The following is a 23,154-nucleotide window of genomic DNA, read 5'->3' as shown; positions in this document are numbered from 1 at the left end:
TGGGAAAAACCAAATCATTGGTTTCTTCTTCACAATGTGACAGAAAGTGCAACGAAAATTACTGTAATGCTAATGCAGGAAAACAATACAGTAAGTGAATTCTAATGGCATTTAATTCAATTTTGACTAAGATAGAAATAAGGATCTGCTGCAAGAACACAATGGTTATTGCAATGCAGAGAATTTATCAGAAAATGCAGAATATCAGGAACATGGTGTCAAATCTTTGCTTTAAGACTACAAAGAAGCAGCCAACAAATCAATAACATTTATAAGCAGTTTACTGATAAATCCTGGAAATCAAATGATCTCTAGTCAGCTAAGCCTCTAATCTATGATTATTGTACCATCAAAATAGGTCTTCCATTTTCCCTGGGTATAACTGGATACAAACAAATTTGCAGAGATGACTGACTCCATTTTGAAAGAATAGCAGTCTGTTATCATATATAACACTGCAACTAAACCTTATAAGTCATTATAATTTGACTGCTAGTGGGAAAAGGGAAGAGACACAAAAAATGTCATTTTAGGAGTGAAAGGGAGTAAAATAAGCTGCAGCTACCACTACAGCCATTCTGCTGTACTTGCAGAGCTTGGATAGTCTTTTCCTTTTGAGTGGTTAGTAAATCCATCTCATCACCTTTTTCCTCCCAGTGGCAGTTCTCAGGTCTGGTCACCTGCCCTTTTTGCTGACAGCTACAGCTTTTTTGTCTGCTTCTAAGGAGAAAGATTTTCTGTAAAGGAGAAGCAGAGAATGGTTGATGCAGTGTTGACAAATCAATGAAATCTGTATCAGGCCATTTGATCATCACATTCTGCTTGTATACAGAATCATATGTACATATTTTGGTACCTTAGGAGTGTAATTCCATAATTCCCAATGTTTATGTCTATAAGAGTCCATCTATTAACTGTGAAGTAGAAGTTACATATCAACTGGTTTGCACTCATTATAGGCTATAAATCTGTAAAATTCTACTACAGACAATACTTAAAGAAAAATATATTTAATGAATTCTATGAAGAGTGACAAGTTATCCAACAGCACTCTCATGTATGTGCATAACATATTAGCTAACATTTTAAATTAGAACTGCTGGCCAGCTGAGATGCCATTTCTTGTTTCCTCTATATAAATATAATTATAGCTATAAAAAACTATAGCGAGAGATTCATAATGTTTACAGACTAATTAGAATCACCAAATTAGCGAAGATATTTGAAATGTTAATAATGGATCATTTGCAAACTCTTTTTGTATACTACAGAAACTATCATTTGCATTTTATGTCCCATTTTAATAATATCATCCCAATGCTCCTCATCAATGTCAGTAGTGCAAGAATACTGAAAAGTGTGCTTCAGCATGCAATTTAAATCTTCTTCCTAATGTGACTTCAAAAACACTAGAGAAAAGTTCTTTAATGTCTTCAAAACAACTTGCCAATTTCTGAAAAAGAAGTCCAAAAAAAAAAAAAAATAGTCCAAACTTGACGGTCAAATGTCATAAAATGTTATCGGACAAATTGGTTGGAAAAAGTCCCAACAGCTTTCATTGCTCCTTTTCTTTGTATTGCAATGCCCCCTGCAGGTATCAAACACCCTCTGTTTCTCCATAGCATTTTCTTTAGCTCTTTGAGTGGAGCATCTCCTCTGAGAAACGCATGACTTGCAAAACCCTTGCTAATTGCAAAATATTGTTTGAATCACAGAACAAACTTATAAAGTAGAAAACGGAAAGTAGAGGGAAAAGAAACTTGATATATACTGTATCTTAGATGGAGAAGACTGTATGTGTAAGACAGAGAAAAAAAAACACATTGCAGAGATTAGTGAAAATTTGCATCCTGACCTGTACTCTGTAAGTCTCAAGAGGTTTAAACTGGAGAGGAATATGACAGTCCTCTAATGCAATTTGAATGCAAAACTTCTGGCCTCAGTCTTAAATGAGCTGCATGTTATTATTTTTCTTAAATGAACACAACAGAAAAAGTAAATTAAGTCTCTCAGGATGATGACATAAGATCTCTGGAAGACCGTAAAGTAGCCTTCCAGTACATAAAGGGGGCCTGCAAGAAAGCTGGAGAGGCACTTTTTACAAGGCCATGTAGTGATAGGACAAGGGCTAATGGCTTTAAACTGAAAGAGGGTAGATTTAGATTAGATATTAGGAAGCAATTCTTTACAGTGAGGGTGGTGAGGCACTGGCACAGGTTGCCCGGAGAGGCTGTGGATGCCCCATCCCTGGCAGTGTTCAAGGCCAGGTTGGATGGGGCTTTGAGCAACCTGGTCTACTGGAAGGTGTCCCTGCCCATGGCAGGGGGTTGGAACTAGATGATCTTTAAGGTCCCTTCCAACCCAAACCATTCTATGATTCTATGATAGATTTTGTGAGCTACCCACCCACATCAATTTATGTTAAGCATGAACCCAGACAACTGACTTTATGTGATTACCATTATACTGTAGAACATACCTGACAAATAATGGATGCTCATACCTCTTTGGCAGGTTTCAGATAGGGAGCTATGGAGCAGACAGTTGAAAAGACTGAGGAGGCAATGTGAACCTCTGAAACCCAGGTGGGGCCCTGGTGCCACTCAACACCAGTTATGTTGGTATGATTAGAGTGATTACGGGTCTATTCCAACTGCATTGTTAAACCTAGGTAATTTGAGGGATCTGTGGAAATTTTTCACAGACTAGTAGCTTGATTAAGGAAGCATGTCAAAAAAGAGAGAAAGCAAGGAGATTTCACAGTGGTTGGCAGGTAATATTTGATTGTATTAGTTAAGTGTCATGTTTCCTTCTGTGTTAAACCCTGGAAGGATGTTAAGCAGAAACTCCATGAAGTAATTACAGCATACTCATACCAGATAGGGCATAGCTGAGGCAAGGAGTGGATACAGTGGTTTCTCCATTTTTGTGGAACATACACAGTCTCAACGTACGGACACATAAAGCTTCAACAACACCTGCAGTACATAAGGGTAACAGATGAGTGTATAGGCATGGTCCCTTGCCTGTCCCCCCATCCACAAATTTGAAATATGTAACTAAAAATTAATAAATTAATGCCTTTACTCTGTAAATTGTTTTCCCAAAGAAGCTGCTTCTATATAACTAGTACTAGAGTAAATTAAGAGAATAGTAAATGTGGTGGGTTGACCCTGGCTGGACACCAGGTGCCCACCAAAGCAGCTCTGTCACTCCCCTCCTCAGCTGGACAGAGAGAAAATATAAAGAAAAGCTGGTGGGTCGAGGTAAGGACAGGGAGAGATCACCCACCAATTACCCTCACGGGCAAAACAGACTCAACCTGGTGAAAATTAGTTTAATTTATTACCAATCAAATCAGAGTAGGATACTGAGAAGTAAACCCAAACCTTCAAACACTTTCCCCCCATCCCACCCTCCTGCCCGGCTCAGCCCCACTCCCGGTTCTCTCTCCCTCCTCCCCCAGCAATGGGGGTTGGGGTCAGCTCGCCACACCTTGTCTCTGCCGCTCCTTCCTCCTCAGGGGAGGAGGACTCCGCACTCGGGCCCTGCTCCGCCGTGGGGTGTCTCCCGCGGGAGACAGTCCTCCACCAACTTCTCCAAGGTGAGTCCTTCCCGCGGGCTGCAGTTCCTCACAAAATTCCCTGGCCTGGGTCCTTTCCCCGGGCTGCAGTCCTTCAGTCCCAGCCTGCTCCAGCGCGGGCTTTCCCATGGAGTCCCAGCCATCTTGGGGAGCACCCACCTGCTCCAGCGCCGGCTCCTCTCTCCCTGTGCTCACCATGGGCTGCAGGGGCATCCCCTCCTCCGGCGACCCTCCTCCTCCTCTTTCTTCACTGACCTTGGTATCTGCAGTTGTTTCTCTCACATGTTCTCTCTCCTCTCTCCAGCTGCAGTTGCCCTTGCACAGGTTTTTTTTTTTCCCTTCTTAAATCCGTTCTCCCAGAAGCACCACCACCGTCGCTGATGGGCTCGGCCTGGGCCAGCAGCGGGTCCGTCTTGCAGCCGGCTGGCACTGGTTCTGTCAGACATGGGGGAAGCTTCTAGCAGCTTCTCACAGAAGCCACCCCTGTAGCCCCCCTGCTAGCAAAACCTTGCCATGCAAACTCAATAAAGTAATTCAGTTCTAACTGAAGCCATGTAAATATATTATAGATTATAAAAATGAATAAATAATGTTCCAAAATACTTTTGTATTTACAAGTAGTTTCTGCTAATTTTAAATCGACTTGGTCTTCAGCAGCACTGCATTATAATCTTGGAAGAGTAGAAGAGCACATTCTAGCTCTAAGGCTTTGATTGCAAACTTTTTTCCTTCAATTTTATAAATAGCTATTGCAGCTGATTAATTAGTAGTGACTGATCAAGTTGGTCAAATGTTATTTTTTTACCCATTAGATATATGTTGCAGACTTTGGAATTGAAAATACAAGGCATTCATAAAACTACGTGACGGAAGTCTCATTAAGGGAAATGTCTGTAAACAGATATAGCTCAACCTCCAATTTAGTGATGTCAGCTTATGGCACGAGGGGTTACAGTAGTAAAAAAAATGTATATCCACTGAAATATAGATGCACATAAATGCACATGCGTACATATATATGGGCATGTCCTTCAGTTCAGAACTATTTAATATCTCCACTAGGCTGTATCTCTACCTTGAAAATGAAACCCAAAACATCCATGTGGAATTTTATTCTCCTTAACCCTTCTGCCAGTGACCAATTCACTCAGGATGTGTATTTCAGAAACAGAAGAGTATAATATTTAGGAAAGGGGGCAGGGAGGGCAGTTGTCACATGTAAGTACTTTCCCTAACTTCTGGCTTCTTCTAGAGTCACCTGCTTCATGTGCTTTTCTACTCACCTTTCTTTTATTTCTGTATTTCTTCCTTCCTTTTTAGATGTCTTGCTGATCACTACTTCAGACACTTTTTCTTCTTGTCATTAATGGAGAAGTGTTTATAAACACTGAAAGACAATAGGTCTTAAGATAGTAGATGAGGACATTATTACAACAGCATTTTTCTTTAGGCTCTAAAAAGAAGTGGCCATTTCCTACACCTAGCTAGCACCCAAGGTTTTGCTGTGTCTTGCGATCAAATTACATACCTTGGTCATTAGTGAGTTTTTTGGTATGACTTAGTCCTTGCAAACTGGATGCCCGCAAATGACCTGTTTGGTCACAGTTCAGTTTTCAGTATTGGTCAATCCATCTAATTAGTTAATTTAATGTGTATTACATATAAGGTGTTTTTTAAAATTGAAATCCTAATCAGCATAATTAAAGAAAATAACATACTTGAAGCAGTGCATTATTTGCTAAGCAAATACAGAAGGTTAAATCAAAAGAATTTTTTTGTTGGCCTGCAGAGAACTGGAAATTCTGGAAAGAATTGGCTGCAGACTTGGTTTAACAACCATGTCTCATCTTATGGTTTATCTAAGTACACTTACACAAGAATATAAAACCACATTAAAAAAACCCACAAGTACAAAAATTTCAGAATGAAATATAAAGGCTGCCCAACTATCATTTCTGTTCAGTGCTGAAGAGACACAAGAGATTAGCAAGCAAAACTTATTTTAATGCTTTTCATGATTCATGTCTCTAAATTTGATTCTTCTTATTGAACTTTGGCTACCTACTCAGACAAACACCATGCTAAGTATCTGAAAAGAAGGTGTTTAGTTGAAACTTGTTCAAGGCTCCCTCTGCAGTCTGCGAGACGAGGCAACCCATCCCGCGGCAGATGTCTAAAGGGCAATGGCATTGATTGTTGCCTGGAGATGTCGATCCCCTTCTCCCTGCAAAGCAATCCAAGAGGGTATACAGTAAATAACAAGCAAACAGTGTTGGTTTTCAGTGAAAATTTTGAGAAGTAACGGTGGATAAGTGGAATCTTCTCTCACAGTGAGAAGAATGTGTGAATACAATTAGATATACAGAGCCTTAAGTGTTAAAGAAAATCACCGAATAGTCAGAATTAATGGATATACAATGGATACAGGGAAGGAGTTACACTGGGTTTGTAAAAGTTCCATGAGACTAAGAGGACAATGACAATCAGTACATAAAACACAGTTAAAATTATTGCCTAAGAAATGACAGCATACATACACTTTTGCTTAGGGAATTACTCAGAATAATCAAAAGGAAGATATTATATTACAAATTCTTAATCCATAGAAATAAACTACAACTATATTTATTTAAATATTGTAAAATGAATCATAGAAGAACTACATGTGATCAGGAATACACAGTCATTTTAACCTGTGCCTCTGGAATAGGAAACAGCTTTTTCTGAAAAAAACCCCTTTTCTTTTCTTTTTTTGGTTGGCAGGACTGGGTCGTGAGTGATGGAGGAGTTAGGAAGAAGAGAAAGAGGGACTCCCTTTTCAACAGCAGCACATAACTATGCAACTTTTACAGAAACCTCTAACTATGGGCCTCAGCTTGCAGGGAACTAGATCCAGAGAGCAAGAAGTCTCTCCCACTTCTGTATATTATTGAAAGTACTCAGAAACTGAGGACAAATAACTAACAACTTACGGGGGGGGGGGGGGGGGGGGGAGGTTGAAAGCAAAAGCAGGATGAATCTACCCTAGACTAATATCCTTCTATAATCAGTGAATAAAAATGGACCAGACGCTATGTCTGAGTTCAGCAACTACACATAATTAACCACAGCACTAATATTTTGCTGTAATCCTGGAAGTCTTTGAAACTAAATCCTTTAAAGTTCATGTGGGTGAAAGTGAAACAGCTTCCCTGTGCAGCACTGACAATATACATGTAAATTGTTGCCTAAGATTATGACCACTTTTGGATCACAAACACTTGCTTAAGATTCTTAACACTATAAATTAAACTCCAGACTAATTTGGTTGTGTTTGATTTTCCTAACAGTCAAAAGGTTGTGGCTGTGGTACTGAAAGAAGAGCTGAAGTGAACAAAATTAGTGACTTTTACTTTCATAAGCTTGATTCATGGAGATCTGCTGCTTTACCAGTGCAGAAAAATATATAGCCCATCTTTTTTCTTTTCAGAGAAATCCAAAAGCTAGGCCTATTTTCATCTCTTAGGCTAACCTCTGCTTTTACTCTGTTAAAACACTTATGACATCAGTGATGACATTTGATGTTCAAAGATGAAAGCATAAGGTGAACGTGCAACAACAAGGGCATTAACATGCTATCACAACCAAGTTCTATAAAGTTCTAATGCTTTTCTGAAAAATGCTAGATGAAGTTTCATCCAGATAAGTCATATGTACTGATTTGTTGCTTACAAACACCTCAAAGGCTGTGTCATTCCATTAGCCGAAAGAAGAAAGATACTTACCTACATTTCTTAAAAAAACCTAGCAAAAAATGCAGCACACTCATCTGAATTCAGTCTGAAGGCATCTATCCACAGTTTCTGACTGAAAGTGCTAAAAATTAATCAAACGCTTAAGAAGATGTTTCACTCTAGCTTTATAAATACTTAATATCGAGATTGGGCAGCTCAAATATAATAACTGGCATAAGTAGAACTCTTGCTCTAGAATGATCAAACAGCACTGGCATTTTGGAGTTTGTTACTTTCTTAAAAATTAGAAATCTAGTTCCATAATATCCTTTCTTTGATTTAATTTAAAATTATATCATTTTTTTAAATTCAAAATAGGAAAGCAGAGAAAACTGGAACTTCAGTAAAGGTTATGCATAGGTATACCCTTTCAGAACATCTGGTGATGTAGCCCTAAGGTCATAGTTCTAAAATAAAACAGCTTTCCTTCCTACTGCAGCTTAAGGTCCAAGATACTACAGTCTTACAAGTGTGTCATATCCAGATCAATTTCTGACATCAAAAAATGAAATAACTGCTGTTATTTCTGCTGTTAGTTGGCCTTCTTATTAAGGGGGTATTTTTTTAGATAGGTACATATTGAATGTTACAACTGAATCCCAGTTCTGTTTTCCTTCAAAATGTGGTTTTCTTTTGTCTTACAAATCTACAGTGTCATGAAAGTTTTTCAATTCCAAACCACAGAAATTAGGCAGGCAGAGATCAATTGTACAGAAAAGGGAACTATAATGGGAGATATGCAAACCTGCAATCAAATTTATCCCAAGAACATTACCACACAGATTGAACTATTCCAGGAGCAGGCTAAAATGATAGAGGTTTTTCCCGTTTGAGGATATTTGCCCCTCACTGATTGAGCCAAGCATATGCAAATTTCTTCATTTTGTACAACTCATGATTACAAGTTAAGAATCATTTCCTCCTGAATTCACCTGATTTCAAAGCATAAATATCCAGAAACTGACAAAATATAATGTGTTCATCTTAATTTAAAATTTAATAAATCAGACTCTAAAATATGATAAGCAAAATCCTTTTGCAGTAAAAAAAAGCCTGAAGCAAAAAGTATCAAAATTACTTTTAGTAAAAAAAAGGTAATATACAAGAAGATTTTTGCCCCAGATAGTTGCAATAATGTCACAGATTTTTGCTGAATAAACTTAATATTTTGTAGCACAAAGTCTATATGGCCACATGGTGGATTGTCCTGGTTTTGGCTGAGGTAGAGTTAATTTTCTTTCTAGTAGCTGGTACAGTGCTATGTTTTGGATTCAGTATGAGAATGTTGATAACACACTGATGTTTTCAGCTGGTGCTAAGCAGAGTTTAGACTAAGTCAAGGATTTTTCAGCTTCTCCTGCCCAGCCAGCAAGAAGGCTGGAGGGGCACAAGGAGTTGGGAGGGGACACAGCCAGGACAGCTGACCCAAACTGGCCAGAGGGATATTCCATACTATGTGATGTCATGCCCAGTATATAAACTGGGGGGAGCTGACCTGGGGGGGATTGCTGCTCGGGAACTAACTGGGCATTGGTCAGCGAGTGGTGAGCAATTTCATTGTGCATCACTTGTTTTGCATATTTCAATCCTTTTATTATTATTGTCATTTTATTATTGTTACTATTATCATTACTAGTTTCTTCCTTTCTGTTCTATTAAACTGTTCTTATCTCAACTCGTGAGTTTTACCTTTTTTTTTCCGATTCTCTCCCCCATCCCACTGGGTGCGGGGGGAGTGGGTGAGCAGCTCTGTGGTGCTTAGTTGCCGGCTGGGGTTAAACCACGACATGGATTTACAGCATTTCACTATCTGACAGCTTGCACTTCAAAAACTTCCAGTTGCATGCATATTATCTGAACACGGACTGTCATAATTAAAGCTAATCAAACCAGTAAATGGGTCACATATACAGATCAAGACAACTATGAAATTGTAAACAAACAGCAACTGAAAAATTTAATTCCTTTTAGAGGTTCATCTAACTCTTATCAAAGCATCAGTCAGCGTATACACTGATTTAATCAGAGAGTCATCACAGCCTCTGCCCATGGAGGTCTCATCCAGGTTACAACAGTACAGGTGCTGCCTTCATTTCTCCAGTGACAACAGGTTTACCTTGTGGTTTAGTCTGGTTGCAAGGGCAGAGAGCTATTTATGCCCTCAGAATCTTTAAGGTCAATTATCATTTCTGAAAGCATTAAGGCCAATTAAGTGTAATTGAGGTTTTTCTTGAAGTTTACACATTCGTGCAAAAGTGCAAAGAATGATTACTGTATATAGTATAATTCTAAAGCTACAGTTTTATTATTTATCAAATAAACTAAACTTTATATTGCTTACAGAAACAGAATGCTTCAATGAGCCTTCAATATGCATTTGAAGGCTGTGTACCTACTAAAACATTTTAAGATGTACTTTTCCCTGCCAGCTGCACTGACTGATCAAGAGGAAATGAAAATGCAACTCCCTTCTCCCTCAGGTTCTGCAGATTCCCATGCAGTCAGAGAGAAGCAGAGACAGCCCATCTTCCAAATTCAGGAGCTATGTATTCACCTATTCTATACATGATGGAGGCATGTAACCAAAGCTGCTTTTACATCTCTTAAAATTATGTAGAAATACATTCTTTTATTCCCAATCTGTATAAGATGTTCATCAGGGGTTCTAACACTGAGCTGTCTTTAATTCTCCTGTGTATTCTGTAAGCATCTTTATCTGGAACTGGCATTTCTCATGAGGATCATGATCATGAAGATTGTCATGTATTTTAAAAATACCAGGAGTTATTTATTCACAACACAACGCTGGCAGAAGAGAATTTGGGGCATTGTCACTAACACTTCCAGCAAAGAGAAATGCTTTGTCCAGTAAGGACAAAGAAAAAGCTTGAAATGAAATATTTCTGCTTAAAGAGTTAGTTTCATGCTTATTTAACTATCTGAACTTATGCAATGCTTTCAATAGTTCACATTCAAATTATTCATAAAGAAATTGTCATCCATCTCTAATGATGATACCAGAAAAGTATTTGCTCATTCCACTTAGTATTATCGCTCCAGTTCAACAAATGCTTGGGGAAATCTATTCATTGACTTGTAAATTATAAAAGGATTAATTTTAAATTCAATTTTTACCAATTAATAAATTTGCTGAAAATTTAGGGACCTTTTTTTTGTCATGATCAAACCCAATAGGAAATTCCCTAAAATACAGTTTTTTGAAATTATGTTCAGTTCTGGAAGGTTATTATTATAGTGTATTTCACCTGTGGTTTCCAAAGTTGGACTTTTTTTGCAACAAAAATTTAATATATTTAATTGCTTGGAAATTAGACTACTATCAAATATGAAAAAATATAAGAAAGGGTGACTGACAGTAACTTAGAGCAAAATATCCCAATATTAAGCCCTATTCAGATACCATACACTTAGAACACATTGATGCCAAAAGTCACCATGATCTATCTATAGCATTTAAAAGCTGTCATAAAATAATAAATTATGCTGAAAGTGCCGTGATATTTTTAAGTGTGCTTGTAAGGAAAGAAATATTTTTAGTTTGAATTTCACCTGTAAGAATTCCTGCACTCTGAAATTATTTTGTTGTTCCCAAAGTGCTCCGGTCTCCCCCCGGCTTCCCAGAGGTGACGAGCCTTGCTGTGGTACGAGAAAGGTCTGGGCTGAGAAGTGAGAACTCCTTGCTCATGGGCAGACCTCTTTGCTCCCACTTAGGATTCCCAAGAAGCAGAGTCAGAGACTCATCATTCGACGGCAGCTCCTGCTGCTTGTTGCCACATGTAACCTGGATTCAGAGAGACTTGACCCTTTCCCTGCTCTGCGGTGGAAAACACTATGAGGTTGCCTGTGCGGTATCTACAAAACTCGTGCGAAGGCTCCTGAGGATACACAGCAAGAGAATATTGTCAGACAGGATTGCCATGCAAAGACACTGGAATTTTTCAACCATTTGTTTTTACCTATAGAAGCAAAACCATTCAAATGAAGACTGACTTAGAAAAAATTCTCAGGATGGCATTTCTGGTAGAAGAGTGTGCCTTCCCCCTGTGTGACTTCACGTTTAGACAATGGTCTTCATTCTCAACCCAGCTCTGCCCCATCTGGAACAGATTTCAACTCAGATGAGCTTTTCATCACTTAGCTATTTCAGGATAGGTATATTTCCACAGTTTCTGTTGGAGCTAAGCTATTTAAATGCCTACTGAATTAAATTCACGTACCAAGAAAAAAAAAAATGTTAGGGAGACGGGAAATGATATGACCAAACAGGAATTTGTATGTCTAGAATTCACATCTTAGAAATATTTATAAAACACTAGCACTGACAACATAAGTTAATTGATGGAAGCAGAGAGTTCTTTCATCCTTTTTGTACAAGTCTTATTTAGACTGTAATAACTTCATCTTCCCTATATTCCCCAGCAGCAAGCTTTCCACTTGTTTCAGGATATCTTCAGTCAGGCAGAAAACAGTATTACTGGATAACATTTCATCAAAACCCCTGCTTTGTCAGGGTAAAATCTTGATCTCCTGGTAGATAATGTTATCAAAATAATCACAGTTTGTTCACCTTTATCTCTCAGGAAGATTCAGCAAATCTGTCAGAAAATGTTACTACAGCAGTCATGGTTAGTAAAGATGTTCCAGAGAGTGGCAGATTCAACTTTCCACTTTTTTGAGACATGGGATAGTTTAAAGTAAACATTACTAAACCGTTGATATTTCACAAATTCTTCTTTCTGGCTTCAGTTCCTCACTAAATTCCTTTGAGTCCGGTAATGGTTATTATTTTGTAGTCGTGGTTGGAAAGTGGAGGACATACACAAAACTTGCAGCACATGAACTTCAGGCACGTTGCTTTGAAGGACTGAAATGTTACATCTACTTTTGCCTCCTTTTTAAACTATTTCTTGCAGGAATATATTGTATTGATACACCTGTGTCTATTACAAGATCTCCAAGTCATTTAAGCAGATACTTACTATAAAAGTGAGTCATTATACCAGACCAGTGGTAGAATCCTAAGGAAAGGTCCTGCAAACTCTTCACATTTATAGGTTCACTCTATCTCTATCACAGAGTACAAATTAAATCTGACCTGTACTACAATAATGTAGAAGGAGCTTCAATTAGCAAGTGTTTGTCTTATGCAAATGTTGTTCAATAGCTTTTAATGATACTGTCAAGTACCATTCCAATAATGTCTCTTGCTCATTTTACAGTGATGGAGATAATTTTAGCTAGTAAAGTTAACTGGCATAAAATATAAAGCGAAATAAGAGCTGAAGGAGTTGTGGAGCTAAAGCAGAACTCAGAACAGACAGAACTGATATTTTAAAAAATTACCCAATACCTTATGTGCCAAAACAGATCCAAATACAAATTGGAATATAGACAATTTTGTCTTCTATTGCCTCCTGTCTACAGAATCTCTTATTCAGCCTCACCAAGCCCTTTCCTATTACCCTGCTCAGCAAATTTTCTCTTGCTTTGCACTGAAATTGCCACAATTTCTTGTGAATAGGTTATTTTTAGATAAAGAAGAATGTTTTGTCATAGTAAATCAACAAACAGCTTTCTTCTTGCATTCTAGTCTCCAGAAAAGGAGACATTTAAGTTTAAATGTTAGTAATGGTGTAGTTAATAGTATCTGTAGATAGTACAAAGAGATCATCTGCTCTTGAGGTGTGTTACCTGGTGAAAGATAGGACAAGTCACTTCGGTCACTAAATGCAATTTGTGAGCACTTTCAGGCTGTGTCGACTCATCACATACTGCCTGCATGGAAAGAGGAAGCTGTGTTTTCACAGGGAGGGGAGACAATAGGTCATATGGAGATCAAAAGTGGTCCAAAAAATCTGAAGTGATCATTTATGTCCTTACTCAAGGAGTCTGGCTTTTTCCTCCATTACTTTTTTTTATATTTTTACAAAGCTATGCATAGAAACAGAAAACAAAGATGAAAACAAAGATGAAAACGCTTTAGTATGTTTTGAGAGCTCTATTTTAACATCTGAACTTTTTTTATGTCTACAAGCTCAGTTATGACCTTTTTAATTCTGAATCAGTAGCTACAAAGAATTAATGGGGCCTAACTAATCCACTTCATATTCACACCATTAGTTTATTTAGATAAATTTTCTTTACTGCTCCTATGTGGACAAAAGCTTAACAAAGACTAATAAATTGATAGAAAGCATATTACAAAAAATAAACCCAGTAGTAATTTGCTTAATTACTCACCGAAAGACAAATGTTATTATAGCAACACTATATTTAGAAATGTCGCATGCTAAATGTAGTGGATATATGGGAAATACTTATAAAGACATATGATGTAAGCATACGCATTAAGTTTGCCACTGTACATACTTTCAATTGGTTTAGCATGTGAAATAGAAAGAAGACAAGATAAAACAATGGGTAGGTGAGATAAAGGGTCAAAAGAGGACAGATGGCAAGAAGATAAAAAAAACAGACGAAAAATAATGACTTCTGGTAACTGCACATACAATACATTATGCAGTACAGGGAAGTTATCAACAGTATAAAAACTTTTAAATCTTTTCCAATCCACATAAAAATTATTTTTGCAAAGGTACTACAGGACTGGGATAAAAAAAGATAATTTCATAGAGAATCAGGCAAAAATGTAGTAAGTTATCAGTCTGCTAAAGTTGAAGTGTTAGGGACTGTGAAAGATGCAAAAAACCTAACTACTTGCATATGGAACAGGAACTCGGAAAGGAATGGTAGCCTACACATCAACAGTGATGATTATGCGCTCTCACTGTTTACAAACACATCTCTTCTCATTCCTGCACCAAGCCTCAGTTACTCATATTTAACAGAAGAAACAACAAACCAACATCTACAGAAGGGTTTTCAGAGGAAGTGGTAGGGAAAAGAACACAAAATCACAGAATCATAGAATGGTTTGGGTTGGAAGGGACCTTAAAGATCATCTAGTCCAGCCCCGCCGCCATGGGCAGGGACACCTTCCACTAGACCAGGTTGCTCAAAGCCCCATCCAACCTGGCCTTGAACACTGCCAGGGATGGGGCATCCACAGCCTCTCCGGGCAACCTGTTCATGGGCATGGCAGCTGTGAACCTGAACACAGGCATCCACGCAGGCTGGGACAAGAGGAAAAAGATGGAGTGCAAAAGTAGACACTTCAAATAATGTGTTAGGAAATGAAATGAGACAAATTGTGAGCAGATGGAGTGATTTAACAGCAATGTGCCATTCCCCTTCTATACTGTCCATTTTTCTGACTGGATTTTCTACTTAATGGACTTCAGGTTTTGCTCTGGCTTCCAGACAGTAATTCATCTCACCTCAGAATTTCAAGTGATGGTGGACTCAGCATTTGGCAGCCAAGTGAGTCTACACCGTTGCCAGGACAGAGGCTCCTTCTGCCAAACTTCAATCATTTACCTCTAAGGTGGTTTTCTTAGACCTTCCTCAATGTCAATAAAGAAGAATAAGCAGTTTTAGAGAATGATTTATCTAACATATTTTAAAAGTCTACTCTGGGTTGAAATGAATTCCTTTCCAAAATGTCTATTTCTCTTCACTGACCAGTGAAGCAGCTTAGAATGACTAGCTCAAATATCCAAGTCTAGACTGTAGCCCATGCTTGCATTCCTTTGACGAATCCCACCCAAGATGTCAAAAACTAAGAGGGAAAACATGAAACTGTCTGTTTATATGAAAACAAACAAGGAAAAAATCACTGGGCCTGTTATGAAGTATATGGACATTTATGAAAGAGAACTCTTAATATCAAACAACATGCATATCTTTGGGATGGAAAAAACCCCCACCTTTATCTGGAGGACATTAAAGAACCAAGAACAAGTCTAGATTGCCCAACAAAAATCTTCATTGTCAGGTAGGTCTTTGGCTTCACCTATAAAAAAATCAGGCAAAATCAGAATAGAAAAAGAACAAAAAAGCAAAACCACTACCCCTTCTGTGACTGCTCCTAATTTCATTAAATATTCCATGTTTTGTTCAATAGGTCATAAGATTACCAGGAAATTTTTAAAGACAGTTTGCAACATATGACAAAGATCTGCTTTATATTTGCAGATTTATAATAATTTCTTGGGTTTTTTAATTGATGTTTTTTCACTAAATTAATACCTTGGCAATATTCACCATATCTTTTTATTATTTTTATTTAGAAAAGATTTGCATTTCAGATTTCTGCTTGACTCCTTGGCCAGATCAAAGGTACTATGGAAGTGGCAACTGGAAAAGTCAAATGCCACTTAAATTGACAATATTGATCTATAAAGACTAGACAAACAGCAGTGCCACCTACCGTTTAGACTTTAACTACAGAAACTCCTAAGAGCTGGGTCCAGGTACCTTATATGGTTTACACTGGAAAGTTCACTTTCAGGAGTTACTTTCTGTAACTGACACAGTGTACCTTAAAAAAAAAAGTTTAAAAGCAAAATTAAAAAGAAATAGCTCTGCATGGGTGAGATCACTGTCTTCCATTTCTGTCTTATTTTTCTCATGTGAATTATTCCAGTTGGGGAAATAAGAAATTTAAAAATGTTTTTAAATTAAGGGATAAAGTGGGAAGGCAACTGATTTCACAGTCACATGGTCCTTTGATTAGTTACATGATTTTGGAACATATCAACTGCACTTGAGCTTCCTACACAAACTCTCAATCGCTCACTCACAACACACACACATGAAATGGACTTGCAGACTGAGGTGTTCCTGAAATTAATGATTTTTTCTCATAGAGACAACTTACAGAAAATAATGTTATTTTCAGATTAATTGATAAAGGGCACATAAAATATTAGCAGATCTTATTTGGAGGAAATGTTTGTACTGACATGTTTAATAAGGTATCCAGGACCAGCTCTTACTGTAGGGGTAGTGGGGTCCATCTCCACGAGAACTTTATAACCCCTCAGTAAATCTTTGAGTCTGATTTCATCCTTGCATCAGACCGAGGCATGGCACACGCTAGGACAGAGCCGGGCACCACAGATGCCAGGATAGGAAGCGCATCAGCCCCCAGTGATTTCCCTGCTATCGCCCTAAACCCCTACCCCTGCCAACAGGCATGGGGCAAGCGGGGCTGAGCAGGGAAAGTAGCACGAAGAAAAAAGTTATGAGGTCCTTTGGGAAGTAATGGCCATTTGTCGGGGGGGGATGTTTTTCCAACTTGTAACAACTAAATATCCTCCTCTTGTATTACCCAGAAAATGAATAACCTACAGTGCTCCTTTCATGTGTTTGTTCTCTTAAACCTCAGTTGCGTTACACACAGGTACACATATACACACCAGCCTATTACAACATTTTCTGTTGAGATCACCAGTGAAAAAAGCTTTAGAGGGGCTCCTGGTGACGCCATTCTAGAAAGCCAGGAGTTTTAGAATCCCCATCCGTCTTGTAAAATGATTACAATATTCCAGTAATATATGAGTCCCTAAATATAGGATACATGCTAATTGTTGAAGCCACCTGACAGTAAGGCTTCTAATTCAACCTGAAAGAAGAGAGGCCATTCAGAGGGTGAGTCACTTCATCTTAAGTTATGATATGAGCTGATTTATCTTACTGCAAACGAATGTCAATGTTTACTTTACATATATATAAGAATAAAAAATTTTGGCCTAAATTAATAGCGCAGGAAAACCTTTAATATGGATCTTTCAAAATGAAGAATTTCAAATCTCATTTCAGAGCAATGCTTTGTTTTAAAATTTATGACTTTTATTTTTAACAGGATGAAGTATACCTTGACCTGCAATTTTTGGTTTTGGGTAGAAAACAGGAAGTGTCTATTCACTGTCATTCCTTTTGAACAAACTCCCTTGCACATGTGCTTTGTGTGACAAAGAAAAGCATGGATTAGCTTTACAGGCTAAGTGTCAGTGAAGACAAATTTTCTAGTCTGAAGTGCTCAGTTGTATGCTACGAAGTACAAGTAAACTCTTATTTTACTTCCCATATCAGTGCTACCATGATAATAAATATTGAAAACAACTTTTAATATCATAACTAGATGATAATATAAATATGTAAAGGCATGACCTAAACTCTCAGAGACCACTGGGAGATATAAAGCTGCTGAAAGGCTGTATTGGGTTTGCATGGCAAGGTTTCAGTAGTGGGAGGGCTACGGGGGTGGTTTCTGTGAGAAGCTGCTAGAAGCTTCCCCTATGTCTGACAGAACCGATGACAGCCGGCTCCAAGACAGACCCACCACTGGCCAAGGCTGAGCCCATCAGCGATGGTGGCAGTACCTCTGGGAGAATGTATTTAAGAAGGGGGCAAAGTTGCTGCACAACAGAAACTGCAGCTGGAGAGGGGAGTGAGAACATGTGAGAGCAACAGCCCTGCAGACCCCCAGGTCAGTGCAGAAGGAGGGGAGGAGATGCTCCAGGCACCGGAGCAGAGATTCCCCTGCAGCCCATGGGGAAGACCATGATGAAGCAGGCTGTCCCCCTGCAGCCCAGGGAGGTCCACAGGGGAGCAGATCTCCACCTGCAGCCTGTGGAGATTAACGGGGGAGCAGATATCCACCTGAAGCCCATGGAGGTTAATGAGGGAGTAGATATCTACCTGCAGCCTATGGAGGATCCTGTGCTAGAGCAGGTGGATGTCTGAAGGAGGCTGTGACCCCATGAGAAGCCTGTGCTGGAGCAGGGTCCTGTGCAGGGCCTGTGGCCCCATGGAGAGAGGAGCCCACGGTGGAGCAGGTTTGCTGGCAGGACTTGTGACCCTGTGGGGGACCCGCGCTGCAGCAGTCTGTGCCTGAAGGACTGCAGCTCAGGGAAGGGACCTGCACTGGAGCAGTTCGTGAAGAACTTCAGCCTGTGGGAAGGAGTCACATTGGAGAAGTTGGTGGACTGTCTGCTGCGGGAGATACCCTACGGCGGAGCAGGGGCCAAGTGCGGAGTCCTCCTCCCCCTGAGGAGGAAGGAGCGGCAGAGACCAGGTGTGAGGAACCGACCCCATTCCCCAAGGAGGGAGAGGGAACCGGGAGTGGGGTTGAGCTGGGCAGAAGGGAGGGATGGGGGGAAGTTGTTTTAAGATTCAATTTTTATTTTCTCATTATCTTACTCTGATTTGATTGGTAATAAATGAAACTAATTTCCTCAAGTTGAGTCTGTTTCGCCTGTGATGGTAATGGGTGAGTTATCCCTCCCTGTCCTTGTCTTGGACGAGCCTTTTGTTGTATTTTCTCTCTCCTGTCCAGCTGAGGAGGGGAGTGACAGAGCGGCTTTGGTGGGCACCTGGCATCCACCAAAAAGGCTGACCCAGTAGAGTATCTAGGCGGCAAAATCAGATCGAATGCATCATTTAAGTAATGCTACTCTGTTCATTCTAGATAGATGAGGCCTTTGGAAACTGAGAAAGAACTATCTTCTCTTTGATACTTAGAAGTAACTTGAACATGTCATCTCTAGACTACAGAGCAACTGTGAGTCAATCCAGGGGAAATCTCACCCTTGGTCTTTCTGTTAGCTGCTGTTACTCAGTTTTAATTAAAAGAATGCTCCAGATAAAGAACAGACAGTTTCAAGGGAATAAAAATGAAGACTACCTTGCCTACTCAGCTTGATCAAGGTAAATTTAAGTGGCACCCAAGTGATAAACTGTAGGCAGAAAAGAACAGACAGAAGTCAAGATCAAGACAAACTTTAATCAATACAACCACGAAAACTAGTGTTACGTGTTCCTCGTAAATTATATTGTACCATTTTATTTAATAAATTACACAATATCAGTAAGTCTTTACAATAATTTTTGTTTAGTTAACTGTGTCAGCCGTAGCCTCGCTTGCTTCTGAAATCAACTACAGAGCGGTCAGCCTGCAAGTTATATCATATAAAGCTAGTATGCACTGTTGGATGCAACTAAACTCACACAAATTTCTTCAGGCTTGGACCAAACCTCTGGCAAGGTTCAGATCTATCCAACTACTGTGTACTACCTATATACTATATTGTATAGTACCTTTTTGTTCAGAAAGGCTGAGACTGTTAGCCTTCTGCCTTGAATGATTTTCTTGGCTTAAATCAACTAAATAGGAGAACTGTCTCATACTTTATGTATTTTTTCTGTTGTTGTGATTCCATCTGAGAGGCCATATTACAGGGCTGCCTCTGGAAAGTCCATTGTTCAATAGGCTTCTGGTAACCTATGTTCCAGCTTTCCAAATTGCAGCTTAAGATAGGTTCTTATTCTGTAGCATATGACAAATAAAAGACTTCTTGAGCATTTCTAAGGACAATTTAAATTGGGCAATTTAGGGGGTTTCCCCCTTTAGTCAATTCTGTGATAAAAGCTTATTCACCAGTTAAAGTTTTTGATTTAACAGATAACGGAGATTTTTAGATTTCTAAAGTGCATTCAAACTAATGATGCAATGTCTGTCCAGCTGATCATGATGGTTTTCTTCTGCTTATGTACTGTTGAGAGACTTGGCTTCAAATACTGGTAGACTTTGCAATTATTCAGCATATAATCAAAAGAATAGTCAAACTAGTAAGTAGTAATTAATAACACAATGCCACAGTAATTACTATTGTAACTAAAGTTACTTGTTTTCTTGAGCAGCAGTTAAATCCACTTTCTTTTTCATCACCTTGGGTGTTTTTCTGACATTGATATTGTGATGAACACCATTTTCCTTTCCTCATCACACTTTTGGATCAAATGTGGTATAGCTTTCTGGAACTTCAAACTTCAAGTACGTGCATCTAGCTCTTCCTTCCACTAATCAAAAATCTTTCTCTATTTTGCTTTCACTGGAATTTGACTCTGTTATTTGCAATGCCAAACCCAACAACTAATGCAAGCTGTACCTATTTGATGAAATTCAAGCCCACTCTTAACTGTGGACTGTTACTAAAGCCAAGGCAACAGTGAAGTAATGTTACTATTTCCTAACAAAGTTCACTAGCAAAGATGTAGTCCCACTGTTTTATGTTTGTTTCCCACAGACTTGAAAAGAAGCAGGAGAGGAGCTGGAAAAAGCAATTAATGAAAAAAATAACTGCACTCCCTGCTCTGAGAAATTATATTCCCATCTGATGCCCCAAACCGCATTTCAACTTCAGATTTTTTTACAGTCAAACTAAATTGTCTTTTTTTCTTTCTTGTAGGTATCATTCATAGAATATATACTTTTTAAAAAGTACTTTTTCCCGAAAATTCCCTGTGGAAGTACACCTTAGATTCCAGTCACAACTCAGTGATGCACTGGATCTATTTTCACCTTGCCTTTCAACAAGGTTAACTTAATTTTGTTTTTGTTTTCCCCTTTTTATTAAATATTTCAATATTATGTCTATACCATTTGGAGAGATCTTTGCTAGAGGTTGCTAACTTTAATTTCATAAAATTGGCCATTAGTATCACAGCTGCTTTCCAAGCCAGCTGTTGAACTTGGCCTTCTGAAAGCCTCCTGCTACTGTTCTCTTGTGAGCCTCAACACATCTTCAGCTTTGTTAACACTTCCTTTCTCCCACAGTTCCTTTGTAGCTAGACATTTCCATCTTAATTCCTCACCTGCTTCCACCCTATGAAGTCACCAGTCTCCCTCCCAAACCAGTTGTTTTTTATCTGGAAGCACCTCTGTTCTTTTGAGCTCATTTTTTGGGGGGACAATTCCTATACTTGCTTTATCTGTGAACTTCTATCTCCTGTAATCATTCCTCTTTGGGTCTCTGTTTGGACACCTTAGCCAAGCACAAAGTGATTCTGCAAGCGGCATATACCCAGCTTAGAAGTAAAAAATGTATTTATTGGTTATCATACACAAATGATCACTACTAGGTTAGGTGTTAATATGCTCACCACCTTTTATAAGACACATGCAGAGTCTTTGCTAGCCAGGCAGGCAAGAGTCAGGAGGAGAAGAGGCAGTTCCTGCAGCTCCCTGGAGCACAGCCACAGTTGTGCCATCTTCTGACACCCTGGTTTTTCTTTATGATTTTATACCTGCCCATGTCGGTGCTTTTCTTTGTCTTACCTTGTCAGCAATTTCACCTTTCTCACCTCACATGAATCTCCTGTTAAGACTTTCTGACAGCTTTTTTTTTTTTTTTTTTTTTTTTTCCTTAAACAACTCAGCAATTTCCTCAGAAGTCAGCCATGGTTATGTAGCTGTGTAGTATCAGCAATGGGCCTGGTATCCTTAGAGCACAGATGCCCAAACAGACTTCAAGACAGGGAGTCACACTCCTCTTTTTTCAGCACCGAGATGACTGTGACAAAGAGATAAGGAAATGAAGTAGTTCTAAGTGGCTACCAGTCAAACCTGTAGGTTTGAGTACCTGTTGCTCAGTGGTAACCTATATGCTTGTGCTTTAACCCATAAGAAAAGCTTATCCTTTCCTTTTGATACACCATTAGACATTTCTTCAGATCTTAATATACTGCAATAAATCATTACATTTTCCTGAACTTTTCAATCCATGTATCAGCATTTGGATGTAAGCCAATTTGAATTAATGTTGCAAAAAAATGCATTAAATTCTTTAACGACACCTATCCATAACAAGTCTTCCATCTTCCCCATGAAAATTTATTATGCAGAGCTCATAGAGAAGAGACAGTCAGTAGAAGACATAATTTGTAAAGATATACACTTGTGAATTATATGCATAACAGCTTTGTCAGTAATAAAAGACGACTTTCAAGGTAAGTTTCACTCTCAATGATTTTCTTTATATGTCTCCTCATTTTCCATGTTGGACTCAATCTGTGAAGTAAGAATTCAGTCTCACTGGCAGACACACCTTATAGTAGTCACAACACTAAACCATTTTAATTGTGCTGACCAAAAATGTAACAAAGTTAAAGTCATATTACCAAAAGCTCCTTTTGCTGCTGTAGCTTGGGGAACTGATTTTACATACACTTCCAAATAACTTGTAACTTAACCATCTATCTGTGCTCCAAAATACCTATTCTGGCACACACCATGCTGTAAAACCATTGCAATGTTTATATAACTCATGTAAGCCTTTTTTTTTTTGGTACATTTTATTCTTAAGAAAATGGCAGAGTATTACAAAGAAAAACTATTAAAGGAGCAAAGAATAAAAGATATGTGTCATGCTATAAAAATGTTGAATATGGATAAATTTATCTAAACATGAACTCGCAGCAGATAAAATAAGCTTTGACACTTGAAGGATAAGGGTGTGATGCTTCAAGGGAAAGGGAAAATATTGAGTTGAGACAGGGAGCCAAAGAAGTCTTCTTTATAACTTTCTTCCAAAAGGGCAAAAGTGACGTGAGTGCCAGCTGCTACATTTGAGAGACACTATCTCTGTTTGCTGTCCTTGGCAATGACTTGCTTTGCCTATACTTGGAACTATCCCTGATTAAAGGTTTAGTTCTCACCAACTCAGCTTAATCTACATCACTCATTCTCCAATTCATTAATGGATCAGACACAGTACAGAAGGAACAAGAAGCTAATGTACTTGAGCCCCCATTTGGAGGGATGAGAATGAAAAGCGTCCTCCTGCCATGTTTGTGACCTTCGTACTTGCTGTAGCTGTCAACCAAGTATCACTTTAGATGTATGTGTGGTCCTAATGATACTACTGCCCACTACAAATTAGAACCCTGTAATTAAAGCAAGATTTTTTTTTTTTTTTTTTTCCGCCATCACTAGGGCTCATCTGGCTTTCTCATCTAAAAGCCCACCCTGTAAATAGGGGGAAGGAGTGCAGGATGATGAAAAGAGAAGGCAGTAACTCCACCATGAGATGG

This window comes from Aquila chrysaetos, chromosome 23 (genome assembly GCF_900496995.4).
Source record: "Aquila chrysaetos chrysaetos chromosome 23, bAquChr1.4, whole genome shotgun sequence".
NCBI lineage: Eukaryota > Metazoa > Chordata > Aves > Accipitriformes > Accipitridae > Aquila > Aquila chrysaetos.
The sequence above is the reverse complement of the archived record's forward strand: the minus strand, read 5'-3'. Positions refer to the sequence as shown.